Raw genomic sequence first — 14,712 nt, 5'->3', positions numbered from 1 at the left:
ACAAACCATCACAGGTAACTTACAGCACCAAACAGAAAACAACAGGCCCAAGAGCACCCAGACAGAAGTCTTCCAGGAAGGACTAGTGGTTTCTGAACACAGACAGGAAGGGCAGTTTCTTAGTACACTTTTCTTCAGTGCATGATGTGAGGCAAACCTCTTGGGCCCTGAGGTAAGCACCTCCCCACTTCTGTTTCTTTCACCAGAAAGACAGAATCTATCCTCTAGAGACCCAAAGGGGAATCGCCCCATGTCACTGCCACAGGCCTTCCGAACAAAAGCAAGAGATAAAGCATCAACACACTGGTCACAAGTGAGTGCTGTGTCAAGTACTTCATACCCCATGCAAACAGAAGATACCACAGAGAACAACACTTTATGGGTGCATTTATCACACTCCTGCATCCAGGCTGCCAAACGCTATGGTGGGCTGGAATACATTCTTATGTTAAAGACCAAAGTGCAAAGGTCATAAGTAACAGTAAAACAGAAGGAGAAGCAATTGAGCTGAGCATAGAGAACCATGGTTTTTACCACCTATACACACACAGACATCAGATCCACTACCCAAGCAACATTTCATGCACCTCCTGTCTTATCTCTAAATGAACATTAAGAAAATCAGGGCCATAGCCTGATACACTCAAGATGAGCAATATCACAGCCCACTGCAGACAGGACAGAAAGAAAACAAAGAGAAATTGTGTACCAAAGCAAAACACAGAAGAGCATCTGCTGCTTTTACCAGGAATACCATATGGCAAATATCTGAGGTAAGGAGAATGAGTTCATTCATATTTAAAAACAAAAGTAATAGGTCATTCCTTCCAAGTTAAGAGGAAAAATGCCTGTTCCCCTTTCCCTGTTACAGACACAGCATTCCCAGTCCAGATCTAGCCTTCCAAGGAACTGGTACTGTCAGTATTCTGGCCCAGACTGTCAAACTCAGGGCACTTTCTATGTCAAGATGCCAGAAAGAGGAGGATGAGAATGTTTATGTAGGAGTTTTGCTTAGTCCTAACATAAGTCTGGTTTATCCACAGCCAAGTCAGAGCTGCAACACTGAAAGATCAGTTTTGTCACCAGCAGATTACAGTTAGCACTCTGGAGCTCTGCAGCATTTGGCAGCAGTGAGCATGGTTAGCACAGTACATCTCAACCACTATGGTGAAGCAATCTTCAGTTCCTGAAAGAACTGCTCAGAACTGCAACCAACACAGTTGGTTCCAGTCAGAGCATCCAGAAGCATGTCTTTCCTCAACAAATGTGAGGGCAGGAGCATGGCAGCAATGTTTCTAACATCTCGCAGAACACTTGCCCGCCGGCTGAGAAAGCTTCTACTTCTGCAGTGCTACACACACACGGATCTGCCATGCAGCAAGGTTACAAGGCAAGAGGGACAATCTTAATGCATTCTCACTGTCTCATGAAAAAACCCAAACCAGATCAATAAGGTCTTTTCCTATTTGAACACCTGTTGGTGGGTACCATTTAGCTGTGAAAGCAGCTAAGACCCCTGACATTGGCAAAGGCCCTCAACAGCTGTCAAGATAGAGCACACAAGTTAATTCACCTCTGTAAGAGTCCCTCCTTCCTAACAAGATCTTGCCATATTTGCTGGTTCTTCATTCTTCCCAAGCCTGAATCCACACTTGCTCTCTGGAATTCAAGTATTCAGTCTGTCAATTGAGTTTCTGTTGCCAGAGACAGATAGCAAAAAGGATTAGAAGGACTTCATTGCAGTGCTGAGCAGTCTAAGCCACAAAGAGAACACAGTATAAAAGTCTAGTCTGACAATCAAGTGCCAGGAGTAAATAAAATGAAAAATGACAGACCAGATTAACTAGTGCCAGCATTACTTCCCAGATCCATTCACATTACGTCCCAGCCTCCCCTCTCCACCTCTTTAAAACACTCAGGTGTGAATCCAAGTATATTATTGCCCTGACCCATACATCTCACCTTGTATTTGCTCTCTGCCTACAAAAGGGAATTCAGGGAGGAAGCCAGAGATGAACATTCTTATATGCAGAGTAATCCATAAGTGTCTCCAGCAGAGCCAGCATTTGTTTACAGGAAGACACAAAGGCAGTGTCCCAGATACCTGGTGAACAGCTCTTGTGTGGGGCTCAAGTCCACTGCTGACACAGCAAAGGCTTCCTCAGCCTCCTCCCAAGCAGTAGGTGGAAAAAGCAATGCAGCACAGAAGAGACCCAGACAGCAAGTATCTGGCTTTACGGCCCCACAGCCAGAAAGTGCCAGAAGCAAAATGAGATGACATATCAGAATTATACCTACTGCTAAGTACTTCCTGAGAAAGTTGTCTAGAAGTCTCATCTTAGGACCAGTTTTATCTTTTAAGCTTATGAAAGCCAGCTTTTGATGATGAATTTGTAGAACAAAGTGTCATTTTCTTACATGTTTTGCCTTCATCATTTACGGATGATCCTACGATAAAAGGATACACTTCACACCAAAGTGCAGCAGAAACAGTTCACTCGTGTGGTGTAGAAACCTAGGGAAGCTGAAAGGTGAATGCAGGCTTCTGAACCTAAAGCCTTCTGCAACTCAGCCTTCTGCACACAGTTGATGTTATTGTTATGTAAGTTTTTCTCTGTCACCAGAAGTAACTCACAACCGATTTGTCCCAAGACCTCTAGTCTCCATTTCTTCCATGTGAGAAGGAAGAATACTGCCTATAAAAGCATCTCATAATTAAATGCATTTTCAGACACAGGGCAATCAATAGTCTGGGAAATCAGAAAGATTGTACCACAGTTTTAGCAAATCAGAAAGGCTTTAGCAAGCCAAAGGCTACAGGGAGAGATCTAAAAAGGACTTCCATAACAAATACTCCTAGGCTTTTTTTTTGTCTAGTATCATTCACTCTGCTTGTGGCTAACAGCAGTCAAACCATAACAGACTTGCTACAGTTTTCAGAAAAGGTGGATTTTGTGGTGACAACTAAAATCCATTGTTTTCCTGTGTGAAACTTGGGATAGTTTGTCTATTTAGGATCATCTATAGAAACCAGAATGGACAGTGATCTCTTTGCATGTGGAAGCCTAAGAAGAAAAGGTCAGAGCAGACCAGCAGCTGTGTGTGTCACCTCAGCAGAAGCACACAGGACTGCAGAAAACGGCAGTGGCTGAAGTTACTCTGCACATGGCACCGGCCCTCTGCCAAGGATAAGGAGGTCAAGGGGACAGGCCAATACACCACAGGTCACACAAAAGACTTTTACATTGTCTTTTCCCAAGTTCATCCTCAGCTCTGTAGTGCCAACACTAAACTTCATTACAAGAGCCATAATTACTTCTACCTTATAAGCCAAGCTTTGCCTCAAAACTCTCACTTTGATCTGTGTATTTGTCACCTACCCAATAATTAAAGGACTTTTTTCCCCTGCAAATTAAAAGAAGCTTCAGGTATAAGCAATACCACCCAGCTGCTCTGCCAAGGTGTGAACTTTAGATACAGGACAGCTAGGTTGCTCATCACCTCATGTAGCACAGAGAAGAAAAGTGGCAGTATAGCCAAGCCTTCAAATTTGGAAGGACCAGATGTATTCTGTGGGATACCAAAATAACCACACCTTTGTCAATGAGCACACTATGATCTGAAAAGTAAAGTAACATTTCACCCTCCAAACTTTTTTGTAATCTTACACAAACAAATACAGAGAAACTTCTGCAAAGATAGCAATTTCCAGTTGACCAAGTCCCTTTACGTAGTCTGCTCATGAGGCTTTAAGTAAGCCCAGAACAACGGGATTTTTGGTTTTGGAACACCAAGTATTTCAGCTTTCCTGCCCAGTGAAGTCTGGTGAGGAGACACTCCTGTTTGGTGCAAAAGGAGGTGAGGTCTAGCTCAGAGCTATGCTCTGAGCAGAAGGAAATCAGCAGCAGCACCTCAATGCTTTTCCTCCCTGTGGCTGCCCGTGCCCTGCACACCTACAAGGTCACCTCCTCCCCGTGCGCCTGGTGTGGCTGGCACGGCCCTATACCAGCTGGGCAACCTTACAGCCTTACACACTGGGAAAACCACAACATAATGAAGTCACACACAGGCATGCAGCAGCCACATGTTACACCCTACTGCACTGGAAAGAGCCATTAATTGTGGAAGCATATAATTTTTACTCAATGAGCTTTTGCTTATGTACTTCAGCTATTTTAGCTCTTCTTCCAGAAGACATCAAATAAGACCATCCTTTGCCACAGAGTTACCTACAGAACACAGACAAGTTATTCAAGTACAAGGCCCACTCCAGCAATCTTCATCATAGAAAGGCCCAGGAGAATGAATGGGACTTAAGTTTTAATACCAATAAAAAGCAAACTGGATTAAATTCACCTAAAACTTATTTTGCCAAACATTACCTAAAGGCAAAATCCTACAGCTAAATGATATTTTTCCTCACAGGAAGCTAATGAACTCACTGCATTCCAAGAACTAGTTCCTGGACACTAGGAGACTGGTGGATTGCTGCAAGGTTTGTTTTCCCAAATGCAGTCACATCACCAGCATCTTAAGAGCAAGGTCACATAAAAGAAACAGACTGTTTCAGTTTTAGTTAGTTACATTATTAAGTGCCTTTTTTTCTTCCTTACCTTCCTCCATCGCACATCACTGGCCTTTGACTGGGATTTGTGCTCTCACTTGGAAGCACTGCCTAGCACACTGCAGATTACACCTTGATTACAGCCAGATATATACTGAGGAAACTGATCTACCTTCAAAAATTGCACACATAGAGGTGTGCAAAAACCCACAAGTGATCCAAACAAGCTCATCTAATTTACTGTGCCATTTCCTGCAGGTTCTTTGCAAGGCAGGAAGCTTGCAGAGAAGCCAGGCAGCAGCTACACAACACTCATGGCACTATACAAAACTTGCATTAATACTGTATACACTAATCAACTTCTCTAACCTCACAGGTATTTTTCTTGAGACACCAACAGGGCCTCACCTTCAGAGCTATCAGTCCCTGTTCTCATAGGCAGTGCAAGTCAAATAGCTTTTTCAGTATCCAATTCCTGGCTAGCAGGCACAGTCTCACTCCTCAAGGCATTCCACACACTCTGGGTGCAACATTCTTGTTGTACTTCCCTTGGCCAAAAGGGGAGAGGATCTCTGCAATAGTGTTTCCAACATCAGGTGAGAAGGGGATAACAGTAATCACCTTTCATGGTTCTGCTCTGAAGTAACTCTACTGAACTCATGGGATCATCTCAGTATACTAAAGTATTAAGCCAGCTTCAAAAAGCTTCCTTCAAATATCTCACTGTCCTCCTGAACCTCACCTACATTCCAAATCTTTTTTTTTTTCAATTTAAAAAACAGGCTGCCTTCTATACTTAGATGGAATTCTACCATCATCACATATGACATTTTTGGCTCCATAGCCAAGAAGAAGTCAACGACAAAAAAGACTAAAGTAATTGTGAGTCCTAGAGGAAAAAAATGTGTAGATAAAATTAACAGATTTTACATTTAATATTGATCTTTGTGGCATGGAAGACCAAAAAAAAACCCTCTGTTAGTGTATCTACCCTATAAAATTCACCGCTTATGGGGATTAAACAAATTGAAGAGTCTGTGTGTGCTGCTGACAGGGAACAGAGTGTTGCCTTTAACTTCTCTGAGCACCCTGACAGCGCCTGGCTGTACCCTCAGAGTTTAGGATACACACAAGCCCTTGTTAAGATACAGAACTGTGTTTTCTAAGCTGAATATCTCTGAACAGCTCCAAGTACTACCTTAAGTAGAAAGAGGGTGCAAAATTTCCCTATGTACTGGGAGACTGTTAAACAAATGGTATAAAAACCCCCAAAATCAATGTCAGCCTAAAACCCACAAAATCGATGTATGCTTGACACATGTTTTTTAGCTCAACTTACCTAATATTCTACGTCTACATAGGCAAAAATTGGGCAGTTTGCAAAGAAATCAGATTTTTACATCATCACTGCAGGACTTCTCCAATTCTGCATTAAGGAAAAACACTCCACCAAAATGAAACATGAAAGCATAGCACCAATATACTCACACTAGCTGTGCATACATAGGCAATCTCTGTCTTCTAGGGAAGATCTTGAACTTGTCTAAATCCTTCCATCCCTCTGTCCTGTACTGACTGATACCAAAAAGAGTCTCAAACCCCACTGTGGAGGAAACAGCCCCTAGTGAAAGACTGCAAACTCCCTCACAAATTCACCAGAAGGCCAGCCCAGCCAGAGCCAGGACAGATTATCCATGGAGAATTGCCACCATTGATCCTCAGAGAGCCCACTATCACTAACAGCACTGCTGTATTAGCAAACCTGCTTTTAGCAGCACAAGGATGAGCTTCTCATCAGCTTCTTACTGCCCAGGAAAAGCTAAAGAGGCTAACTCCAAACACTTCTTCCTTCTTCTTGATCTGCATGACATTTTTAACAGCTCTGTCTGATGCAAGCATTTCACATGAGACATAAACATGTTTTCACCACTGTCCTTTCCCCATTGTCACAAATAAGATGTGGTGAAGAGGCACAATATTCTGTGTTACATCACAAGCAGAGTCATATTGCACTATATACTTAGGTTTCAAACTTCTCTCTGATGCTGTGCAGATTATGTTTGGGCTGAAAGCAGATTACTAGCACAAACCAAAACATTACCTAGGCTGCACACACATTCACTCTAGAACACTTACAGAGCTCTTTGGACTAGGGATCAGAAGTTAGTCTCTCAAGGAATCCTTAAAAGCATCTGAGAAACAAGACTTGTTTGCTTTAGCCAAGAAGAGACAGAAGGAAAAATACCTTCTAAATTTGAGTTACATGTTCCCAACACATAGCAAAAGATGCCACTGCATTCAATCCAATGTGTCTTGCATCAACAAAGAGTTGGGATTTTTTTACTTAACGAGTAAAAAAAATAAACACACACACATAGCCATCAAGATATATATTAAAATGAAGTGTACAAATACCACCCAAGAGCATCCAAAAAAATCTCCTAATATTTAAGTAAACATTCCTAATGACACCTTCTTAAAACTTGAAACTTTGCACTCAAGGTAGCAGTTACAGAAAACAAGGACATCAGGCAGGCACAGAAAAAAGAGAGGTAGCAAAGGAGCTTAATACCTTATCAGTGCTAGAGGGTTCTGAGGGGAAGAGGGCGTAGTCAGAAGAATTATCCCTATCTTGATTAGCATCAGAACAAAGGCCCACATTAGTTTGTCTGCACTAGGACTCCCTTCGAGTGCTGGATAATAACTTGCTTGAAAGCATTAAAGGGATTTCCTCCCCACTTCACCCCCCTGAAATCTACACCCCTTCTCTAAAGGTGGATAAAAAGATGAGGTCCAAATAAGAGCTTTATAATTTAATTCTCTGAAAGACATATCCGAGTAGCTTTTTCCAACTAAAACATCAAATATACAATACACAAGTACAATCCTTCTATGATAAGTTTTCAAAGGTAACATCTGGGAGCAGGTAGGGGAAAAAATCAAAACAAAACCTATTTTTTGTTCAAGAGGAAAGGTCACATAGCGCAGGTGACGTATCACACATGCTTAACTCTGGAAGGCATGAAGGACTTCAGTAGTTTCTTCAGCAAAACCAGGAAGTGGTACCAGAGTGGAGAATACAAGGAAAAAAAACCCACAGCTTGTGGTATCTGAACTATACAAAAACCAGGCTAACAGTGGAGTAAAGAAAAATGCTAAGACATGACTACAAAGGAGTCAGAACCTAAGAACATTTTAGAATACTTCCTGTTTCAAAAGCTAGAGATGCTAATACAAGTGGCTGTCTCACTGCAGGATGAGAACATGGAAGGCAACACATTCTGCCTTCAATTTACAGAAGAGTCACGGCATTTGGACAAAATGCAGGTTTTAAAAGCAAAAACTCAGGAAAAACAAAGTAACAGCATCAGCTTTCATCTTACCTGGTATTGACACAGGCTGGCATACAACGGTTGTCAAATTAGCCACATTGAACTGATGATTCAGCGACGATAGGTTGATTCACACACCTAGAACTGCACAAAAAAAAACAAGTATTAGCCCTGTAAGTACTAAGAATGGCACTCTGTCACATAAAAGAGCAGGAGGCTTGAGGGGTAGAAGTAGTTCTATTATGTTTTTAGGACACAGGCACACAGCTATGCTTCTGATACAGACATTACTCAAAAAAATCAGATCTGAGTCAGAGATGTACTGCACAAGTTACTCAAAATTAAAGAATATGCAAACTATCCTCACACATTCCATTTAAAAATCTCAAGGTAAGAAGAGAACAGTTTCAAGTGTAGCAGAACATTACCAAAAAAAATTTTCAGCAGCACTCAAGTTTATTTGATGGGGTTTTTTTCAGCAGGACAGAAACTTCCCAAGTTACCCAAAATACACATACTAAAACTACATCAAGTCCAGCCATCAGATACACACATGCACTTTCAGTGATTGCAAATACTGCATACTTCCCAGATAAGCATAACAGAAATTTATTTCTATAGTGCCAAAATTCACAGGTATGTTTCGTTGTCTCATCACTGTATACACTCTTTTTATTCAGCACGACTAAAAATTCCAATACTTAAAAAGATGGCTATTAATAAAGCAAACCTTCTCCACTTCGGGAAGCACAACAACAAACTGAGAACTGGGAAAACTGGTCATCTAAGTGAGAGCAAAAGCTATGCAGCTGAAAGGAATTTTTGTCTAGCCTGCTTAAATATCTCCGTTGTTGCTAAACATTTCATAGTCACATTTAAATGTCAACTTTTAAGTCACAGAACTGTGCAAGGCCTGCAAGACAGGAAACCACAAAGAGACTTGAGATGAAAGTTCTCACAGCTAATGAAATGAAAAGTAAACCTAGCAAAGTGCTCTTCACATCTCTGATATGCTTACGAAAAGACACAAACCCTGATCTTACAACCTTGCTCCCCATACCCATGAAATTCTTTTTAATGAATCTCTGTTAGCAAGTTTGTATGGTTTTGTAGTCTACTCATATACCAGGGCAAAGCTTGCAGTGAGTCTCCAGCACGCTTTTGTTGCACATCACAGAATGAGTCCGCAGCATTTCAGGATCACGCAGCTCTTTGCAATAGTGCTTTAGCTTATAAAGACATACTACTCGATTTTCCTTAGGGAAAACAGGACCCTCCCTTTCCTGAAGCAAGCAGCATGCCCTTTTTGGACTTTGAAAAGGAGTGAGGGGCCCTCAGAGAGAAGCTGGCTTTAAAGCTTTCAGGATGATGGCACATATGGCCACTGGCTGGCCCGTGGCATATGCGGCGGCAGATGGAGAAGTGAAGCTTTCATACCCTCTGAGCAACGCTCTGCAATTCTGACACTTCTGTTGAAAAGCAGATATGTCAATCACCCTCCCAGGCTGGTGTTTTGGCACAGAAGAGATTCTCCTCAATCTGTGTATCAGCACCAAAGGATAACCCATACAGGGTATTTTAGAGGCAGTTTCTGTCTTCGCTTTCAAATATAATGAATCCATACACAGCAGAGAATGATAACTTATTGTTGTCTTCACTGAACATCAGCTGGCTTTTGGCTCATTAGAGAGCCACACATACCCAGCATGCACTTTCCTTTAAAGGAGGGGTGGGGGGAGGTGTTTTAATTAACATTAGAGCACCTTACTGGGTCTCACAAATAAAATGCCTTTTGAGAGTGGTCAGCACAAATGGGCTCCAATACCCAAAGGGGATTCTAACACATCCCCTCATAAAACTGTATTAGTGGGGGCTGCTCTAATATATTGTCCTTGAAGACTTTTAAGAAGTCAGCAATTGGGGAGTTGGGAAGGGTGTTGTTTGGTTTTGGTTTGCTTGCCAATTTTTTAAAGACCAATTAATCAGCAGGGTTTCCCTCTTAAAATTTACGTACCCCTAAAGGTCCTGCAGAAAGAGATCTAATATACCAACATAATTTATTTTCCATCTTCATTCCCAAACAGGCTGCAAACTTGGTTTTGATCAGAAATTCTTGCAATTCTCACTCATTTTATTACAAAATCCCATTAAATCAATGCAAGGAAAAAAAAGGAACTGCAGTGAAGCACAGCAATATTATAAACTGTGAGGAAAATTAGTTGAGGAAAAATGTAAATGGCTTTGAAGTTTTCCAAATGGTCCTGGCACTTTTGAAGTGTCAGGGAAGTGTAAGGGAGCTATGAACAGAGACACGGTATTGAAGCTGGTTCATTTCTGAGCATGAGGTTAAAATGGTGCATATTTCAGCCCTGCAAAGTTCAATTGCCTACCAGGAAGTTACTCCTATGGCAAGTAAGAATTAAACACTGTAAGAATTAAAGCCATTCTATTCTGCAGCACAAATATGACATGGTGTTTTATTTACCACATCAAAGTGATTCCAGTGGCCAATTTCCCATGACTCTGCTCAACCAGCTCTAAAAGCTGTACTTTGCCTTGTTACAAGGTTACCACAGCAGTGATGACCAACCCATTCCACTCAACACTCACTTATACCAGGAAGGCAATTTACAGCTGGTGGGCTGGTTGCCACGCTAGCAGCTCCCCTCAGGGAATCGCCAGAGTGACATGAGACACAGAGATCCCTTGTGCTGCAGACAAAGCTCCACTTTTGGAGCCTGCCCACTGTTCAACACACACGGAAAGAGAAAATGGGGGGACAGCTGAGGCAGTGGGAAAGCAGGAGGGGTTTTACACCTCCAGCTCCTGGTCCTGCAACTCTTTAATGTGAGCTTCCTTAAAAAACTGCCTTGGATTACTACACACAAATATTTCAAATAAATAAATAAGCAAGCAAACAACAGGCCAGGCTTTCACTGGTCTCTTATTAGCATCACTATGCTTAGTCTGAAAACAGACTGTGCAGACTGCATCATGTAGTAAGCCATGAGAGAGCATTAAGCTTCCTGTGAGAGAGCAGTAGCTGCCACTGCTCAATAACAAAACAGCCAACATACGAATGGCAGATGAAAACTTTTCTCGTACATACAAAAGCTCACTTCCTGACATTTATAGGAAGTATTTCTACTGATAAAGTTAAAATCAATTTTTGCAGCTGCATTAACAAGACTTCTAGCAGAGTCAGGGAAAATATCATCTACATTAACTACACACTAGCAAAGCAGATGAATTACACAGATGTGCTTAAAAAGACAGAGAGTGCTTCACTGAAGTCATCTACCTGCTCCCAACTACAACACTCTGTGCTGGAGGTTAAATTGTTACATCTGAAATAATTCTACTTGTAACCAGAGTAACTTAATGACAGGAGAGTAAACATGTATGATGGCATTTCTAGGACATGACACTTGTCATGACAATTAGACATAATTACAGACTAGTGTACTTTGGCAAAAGAAATTTACTGTAAGTAATACCACAATACCTTTGCTATATATGGGTTAATTTTTCCCTTTCCCAGGAAAAGTCTTCATGTTTATATTTACATATTCCTAAAGCAGAATTCAATCCCTGCTGCCCCTCCTCCCTCCTTCCCAGTCTTTCAGGCAAACAGGTTGTGGGACCAACCCTGCCAGTGAAAGATGCCTCTCCCAGCTAAGCCTCATCAGCTGGGATCAGCTGGTTACAGCAGCCAACAAGTGGCTCAGAGGGCAGAGGAGCTGCAAGGAGTCCTTGTGCGAAGCAGAGTGCTCAAAAGGACATAGTTCAGGAAACTTTGGAGCAAGGCTTCCAAGCTACTGTCCTTTCATGCAGTTACTCACAGATAATAGGCTTCTCTGGAAGTATCTCAGGCAAGCAAAAAGAGATGCAACTTTCAAAAGGGAAAAAACATAGAGCAGCAGTGGCCTGACACAGACCCTGAGTGCAGCATCCAGCCTTCCTGGACAGACAGAGGCCAGCAACTTACATCTGTTTGCTCACAAAAGCAGAACAAGCAAGGGCCGTATTTGGGCAGTACAGCAGTAGGCGGCTGTGGTGTGAGACAGTACACCGATAAAAAGCAGAAGTGACGCAACAGGAACAGTCACAGAAACCCAAATCTATGGTTAGGACGTTGCACAGCTGAGGTTAAGGCCATGGCAAGCTGCTCTCACTGAGAGTTGAAACAATTCTTGAGGCAGGAGCAAAGCAGCAGCAAACAACCCTGACCCCAAGACAGAATAAATTCCACCAAAACCCCTGTGCTGCGGGCAGGACGTGCACCCAGTGACTCCAGTTACCATTACTTGCTGACTGCCCAGGCAGCTCTGCTCAAGCAGCCATTTCAATCCACCTTCACACACTGCACTAAATATAAACTGCTGATAACTGTGTGGAAACTGTTCCAGCAGAGACACGGAGCACTGCACAACTCAAGGGCATTGGGTCCTCCTCAAAATCTGCAGGTGGTCAATTTGCATGACAAGCAGAGAGAAGGGGACAGAGCCAAAGCCTCTGCTACATTTGTGGTTGGGAAATTTCTGTCTTGAGATTAGTATTTTCCCAGACCCATACTTTACAGAGTAATCTGCCTTTAAAGAGGCTATGGGGGCACCTGGGTTTTGACATTAACTTGTCTAAGAGGTGGTCATGGCTCCCTTATCATGTGCTACTTCGCTCTACAATGACCTTCAATTTTAAAATCTAGTTAGATTAAGTTGCAGATCTTTCAAGCACATCCTTCACCCAGTAGCCCTTAAAGAAACATACTTTCCTACTGTCAGATGGTACTGTCTTTTCTAGTGATCCATAAAACACTCATTTAAATAACAGGACAAGCCAACATAAGAGGGAAGATGAAATTGCAAACAAGAAAAAGAAAACTAGTTCTTTCTCAAAGTTTTGCTTAGAGAATTACTACCAGAAACAACATGAAAGTTACAAAGACAAAAGTATGATCCGTAAAGCTGCCAGTGCCACAACTGGCCACCAGATTACACTACTAGAAAGAATTATTCTCTCTTCATGAAAATATACCCCCCAAAAAGCACGTCATGAAAAGAAGAAAAGGAGGCAGACTTACAGAGATTTATGGCAGACACCTGAAAAGGGGGATGAAATCAACGATAAACTACAGACACCATAGAGAGCACAGATCCTTAGAACACTGGCATTTAATATGTAAATTCCTTCTCTGCTTAGGCATTTTGCCTCCCTTTGATGTACACAGACAAGTTCAAACTAGAGATGAGAACTGGGAGACTTCCCTTTCTCCATTATCTCAAGATTTTTTCTTGTCTAAGCAACAGTTCAGTGCTTTAACTATATCACTTTTGCATCTGTTCAGAGGGGAAAAGAAAAAAAAATCACTAGAAAGAGAAGTATAACAAATATTATTAAAGGAGAGAGTCAGTGTTTTCCCAGCTCTGATGCAGATGTAAGCAGCTAGCTGGTGCCCAACAGCTATAGCGCAGCCTAGGAGAAGAGAAAGACAAGCTGAACAACAGAGGACAGCAAAGATACTCTGGAAAAGATCCAGATGTCTTGAGCCTAGTCCTACTGCATGAAAAATTAAAGAGGTTAAACACCTCCTCTTAAGAACTTTTCTTGCTATTGTTCTGACCACGACTCTTCTGAACAAGCTGCATTGCTCCAGAAACCTCAGGAATTACGGTGACAATAGATTCCTGCCAAGAGAAGCACCATTACATAATAGCTTTTATGGGAACACGCACAAAAAGCCACTAGGAAGCGCAGACAAGTGCAAGATCCTCTCTGCCCATCGGCTCAGTTTAGCTCTTAACTACTTCAGAATTTTTTAAATTTATACATTTACTTCCTCTCATTCCCTTTCACTCAACAAAATCTGTGTTACTGTAACTACACTGAGATCACGTCTATTCCCCACAATAACGTAACCCCTTTGAGAATACGCCCACTTGAAACTACTGTATTTGCATTAATCTGTTTAAAAGAACACTTCAAAGCCAAAAACCTGTATGACTATTTCCATCAGTATATTAGAAATAAGAACAATTGATTATGGTATTTTTTCATCCTTTACTCAATTTTAGGGATACTTGGAACAATTATTGCTTGTCCGTTCTGAGAAGCCTAGCACGGCTATTTTTGAGTTCCAGGTCTTCCACGGGGGATTTACCATAGATTTGTTACACGCACAAGTAGAAGCTCAGCCTAAGCACTGCACACGTGTAAAGGCAGCTGCTACGGAAGCTCTGACCTCTGGGCAGTGTTAAAGCACCACAAAGAAGAAAGCAAAGATGAAATCTAACAAACACAAAGTTTCTCACGTTGAATTGTCCGCAGCACTGCCTCCACTACCACTTTCATCTCAGACACCACTTTGCCTGTTTCCCTGCGCACCCAAAAGCTCTGCGGAAGGAAAACGCGAAGACGGCGGCGAACGCTTATCCGCTGTTACTTAGGGGTTTTAAAGCCGAGGTTCATCCCGCACCAAGCGAATGCTCACGCCCGAAGACACAACACCTCAAGATCGCTGACCTCAGAGAAGCCCAGCTCTGCCGCCACCACCGACCACCCGCCGCTGTGACACGAGGGAGCCGCAGGTACCACAGGTGACATTATGTAAGGGAGGCGGCCGGGCAGCCGGCCGGGGAAGGGCTCCCGCCGCAGCCCCGAGCACCGCCAGCTCCGTGCGGGGCCGCACCCGGGCAGGGCCACCGGGGGAGCGCCGCCGACACCTTCCGGCTCCCAGCCCCCGCCCAGCACACGCTCCGCGCTCCCCGGCGGCGGGCCCGGCTCGGCGCCCCGCCGCAACCAGCCCGCTGCCCCCGC

The 14,712-nt window shown here is 42.8% G+C and overlaps 1 protein-coding gene across 10 annotated transcripts in view; it reads right to left on the bottom strand.

Moving 5' to 3' along the window:
* SUSD6 (sushi domain containing 6) overlaps positions 1-14,712 on the bottom strand; it is a 91,777-nt gene that overhangs the window by 63,247 nt on the left and 13,818 nt on the right. For 8 of the 10 annotated variants that reach the window (XM_074542881.1, XM_074542878.1, XM_074542880.1 and 5 more), the window contains one exon: positions 7,948-8,040. The gene's annotated coding sequence lies outside the window, so the exon portion shown is untranslated. Of the gene's footprint in view, positions 1-7,947; positions 8,041-14,418; positions 14,569-14,712 lie in introns of those variants that run through there. The other 2 variants (XM_074542882.1, XM_014265812.3) reach the window with 1 other exon arrangement.

This window comes from Zonotrichia albicollis, chromosome 6 (assembly GCF_047830755.1).
Source record: "Zonotrichia albicollis isolate bZonAlb1 chromosome 6, bZonAlb1.hap1, whole genome shotgun sequence".
In the NCBI taxonomy this organism is placed as follows: Eukaryota; Metazoa; Chordata; class Aves; order Passeriformes; family Passerellidae; genus Zonotrichia; species Zonotrichia albicollis.
Note: the sequence above shows the minus strand (reverse complement) of the source record. Positions and strands in the feature narration are given on the sequence as shown.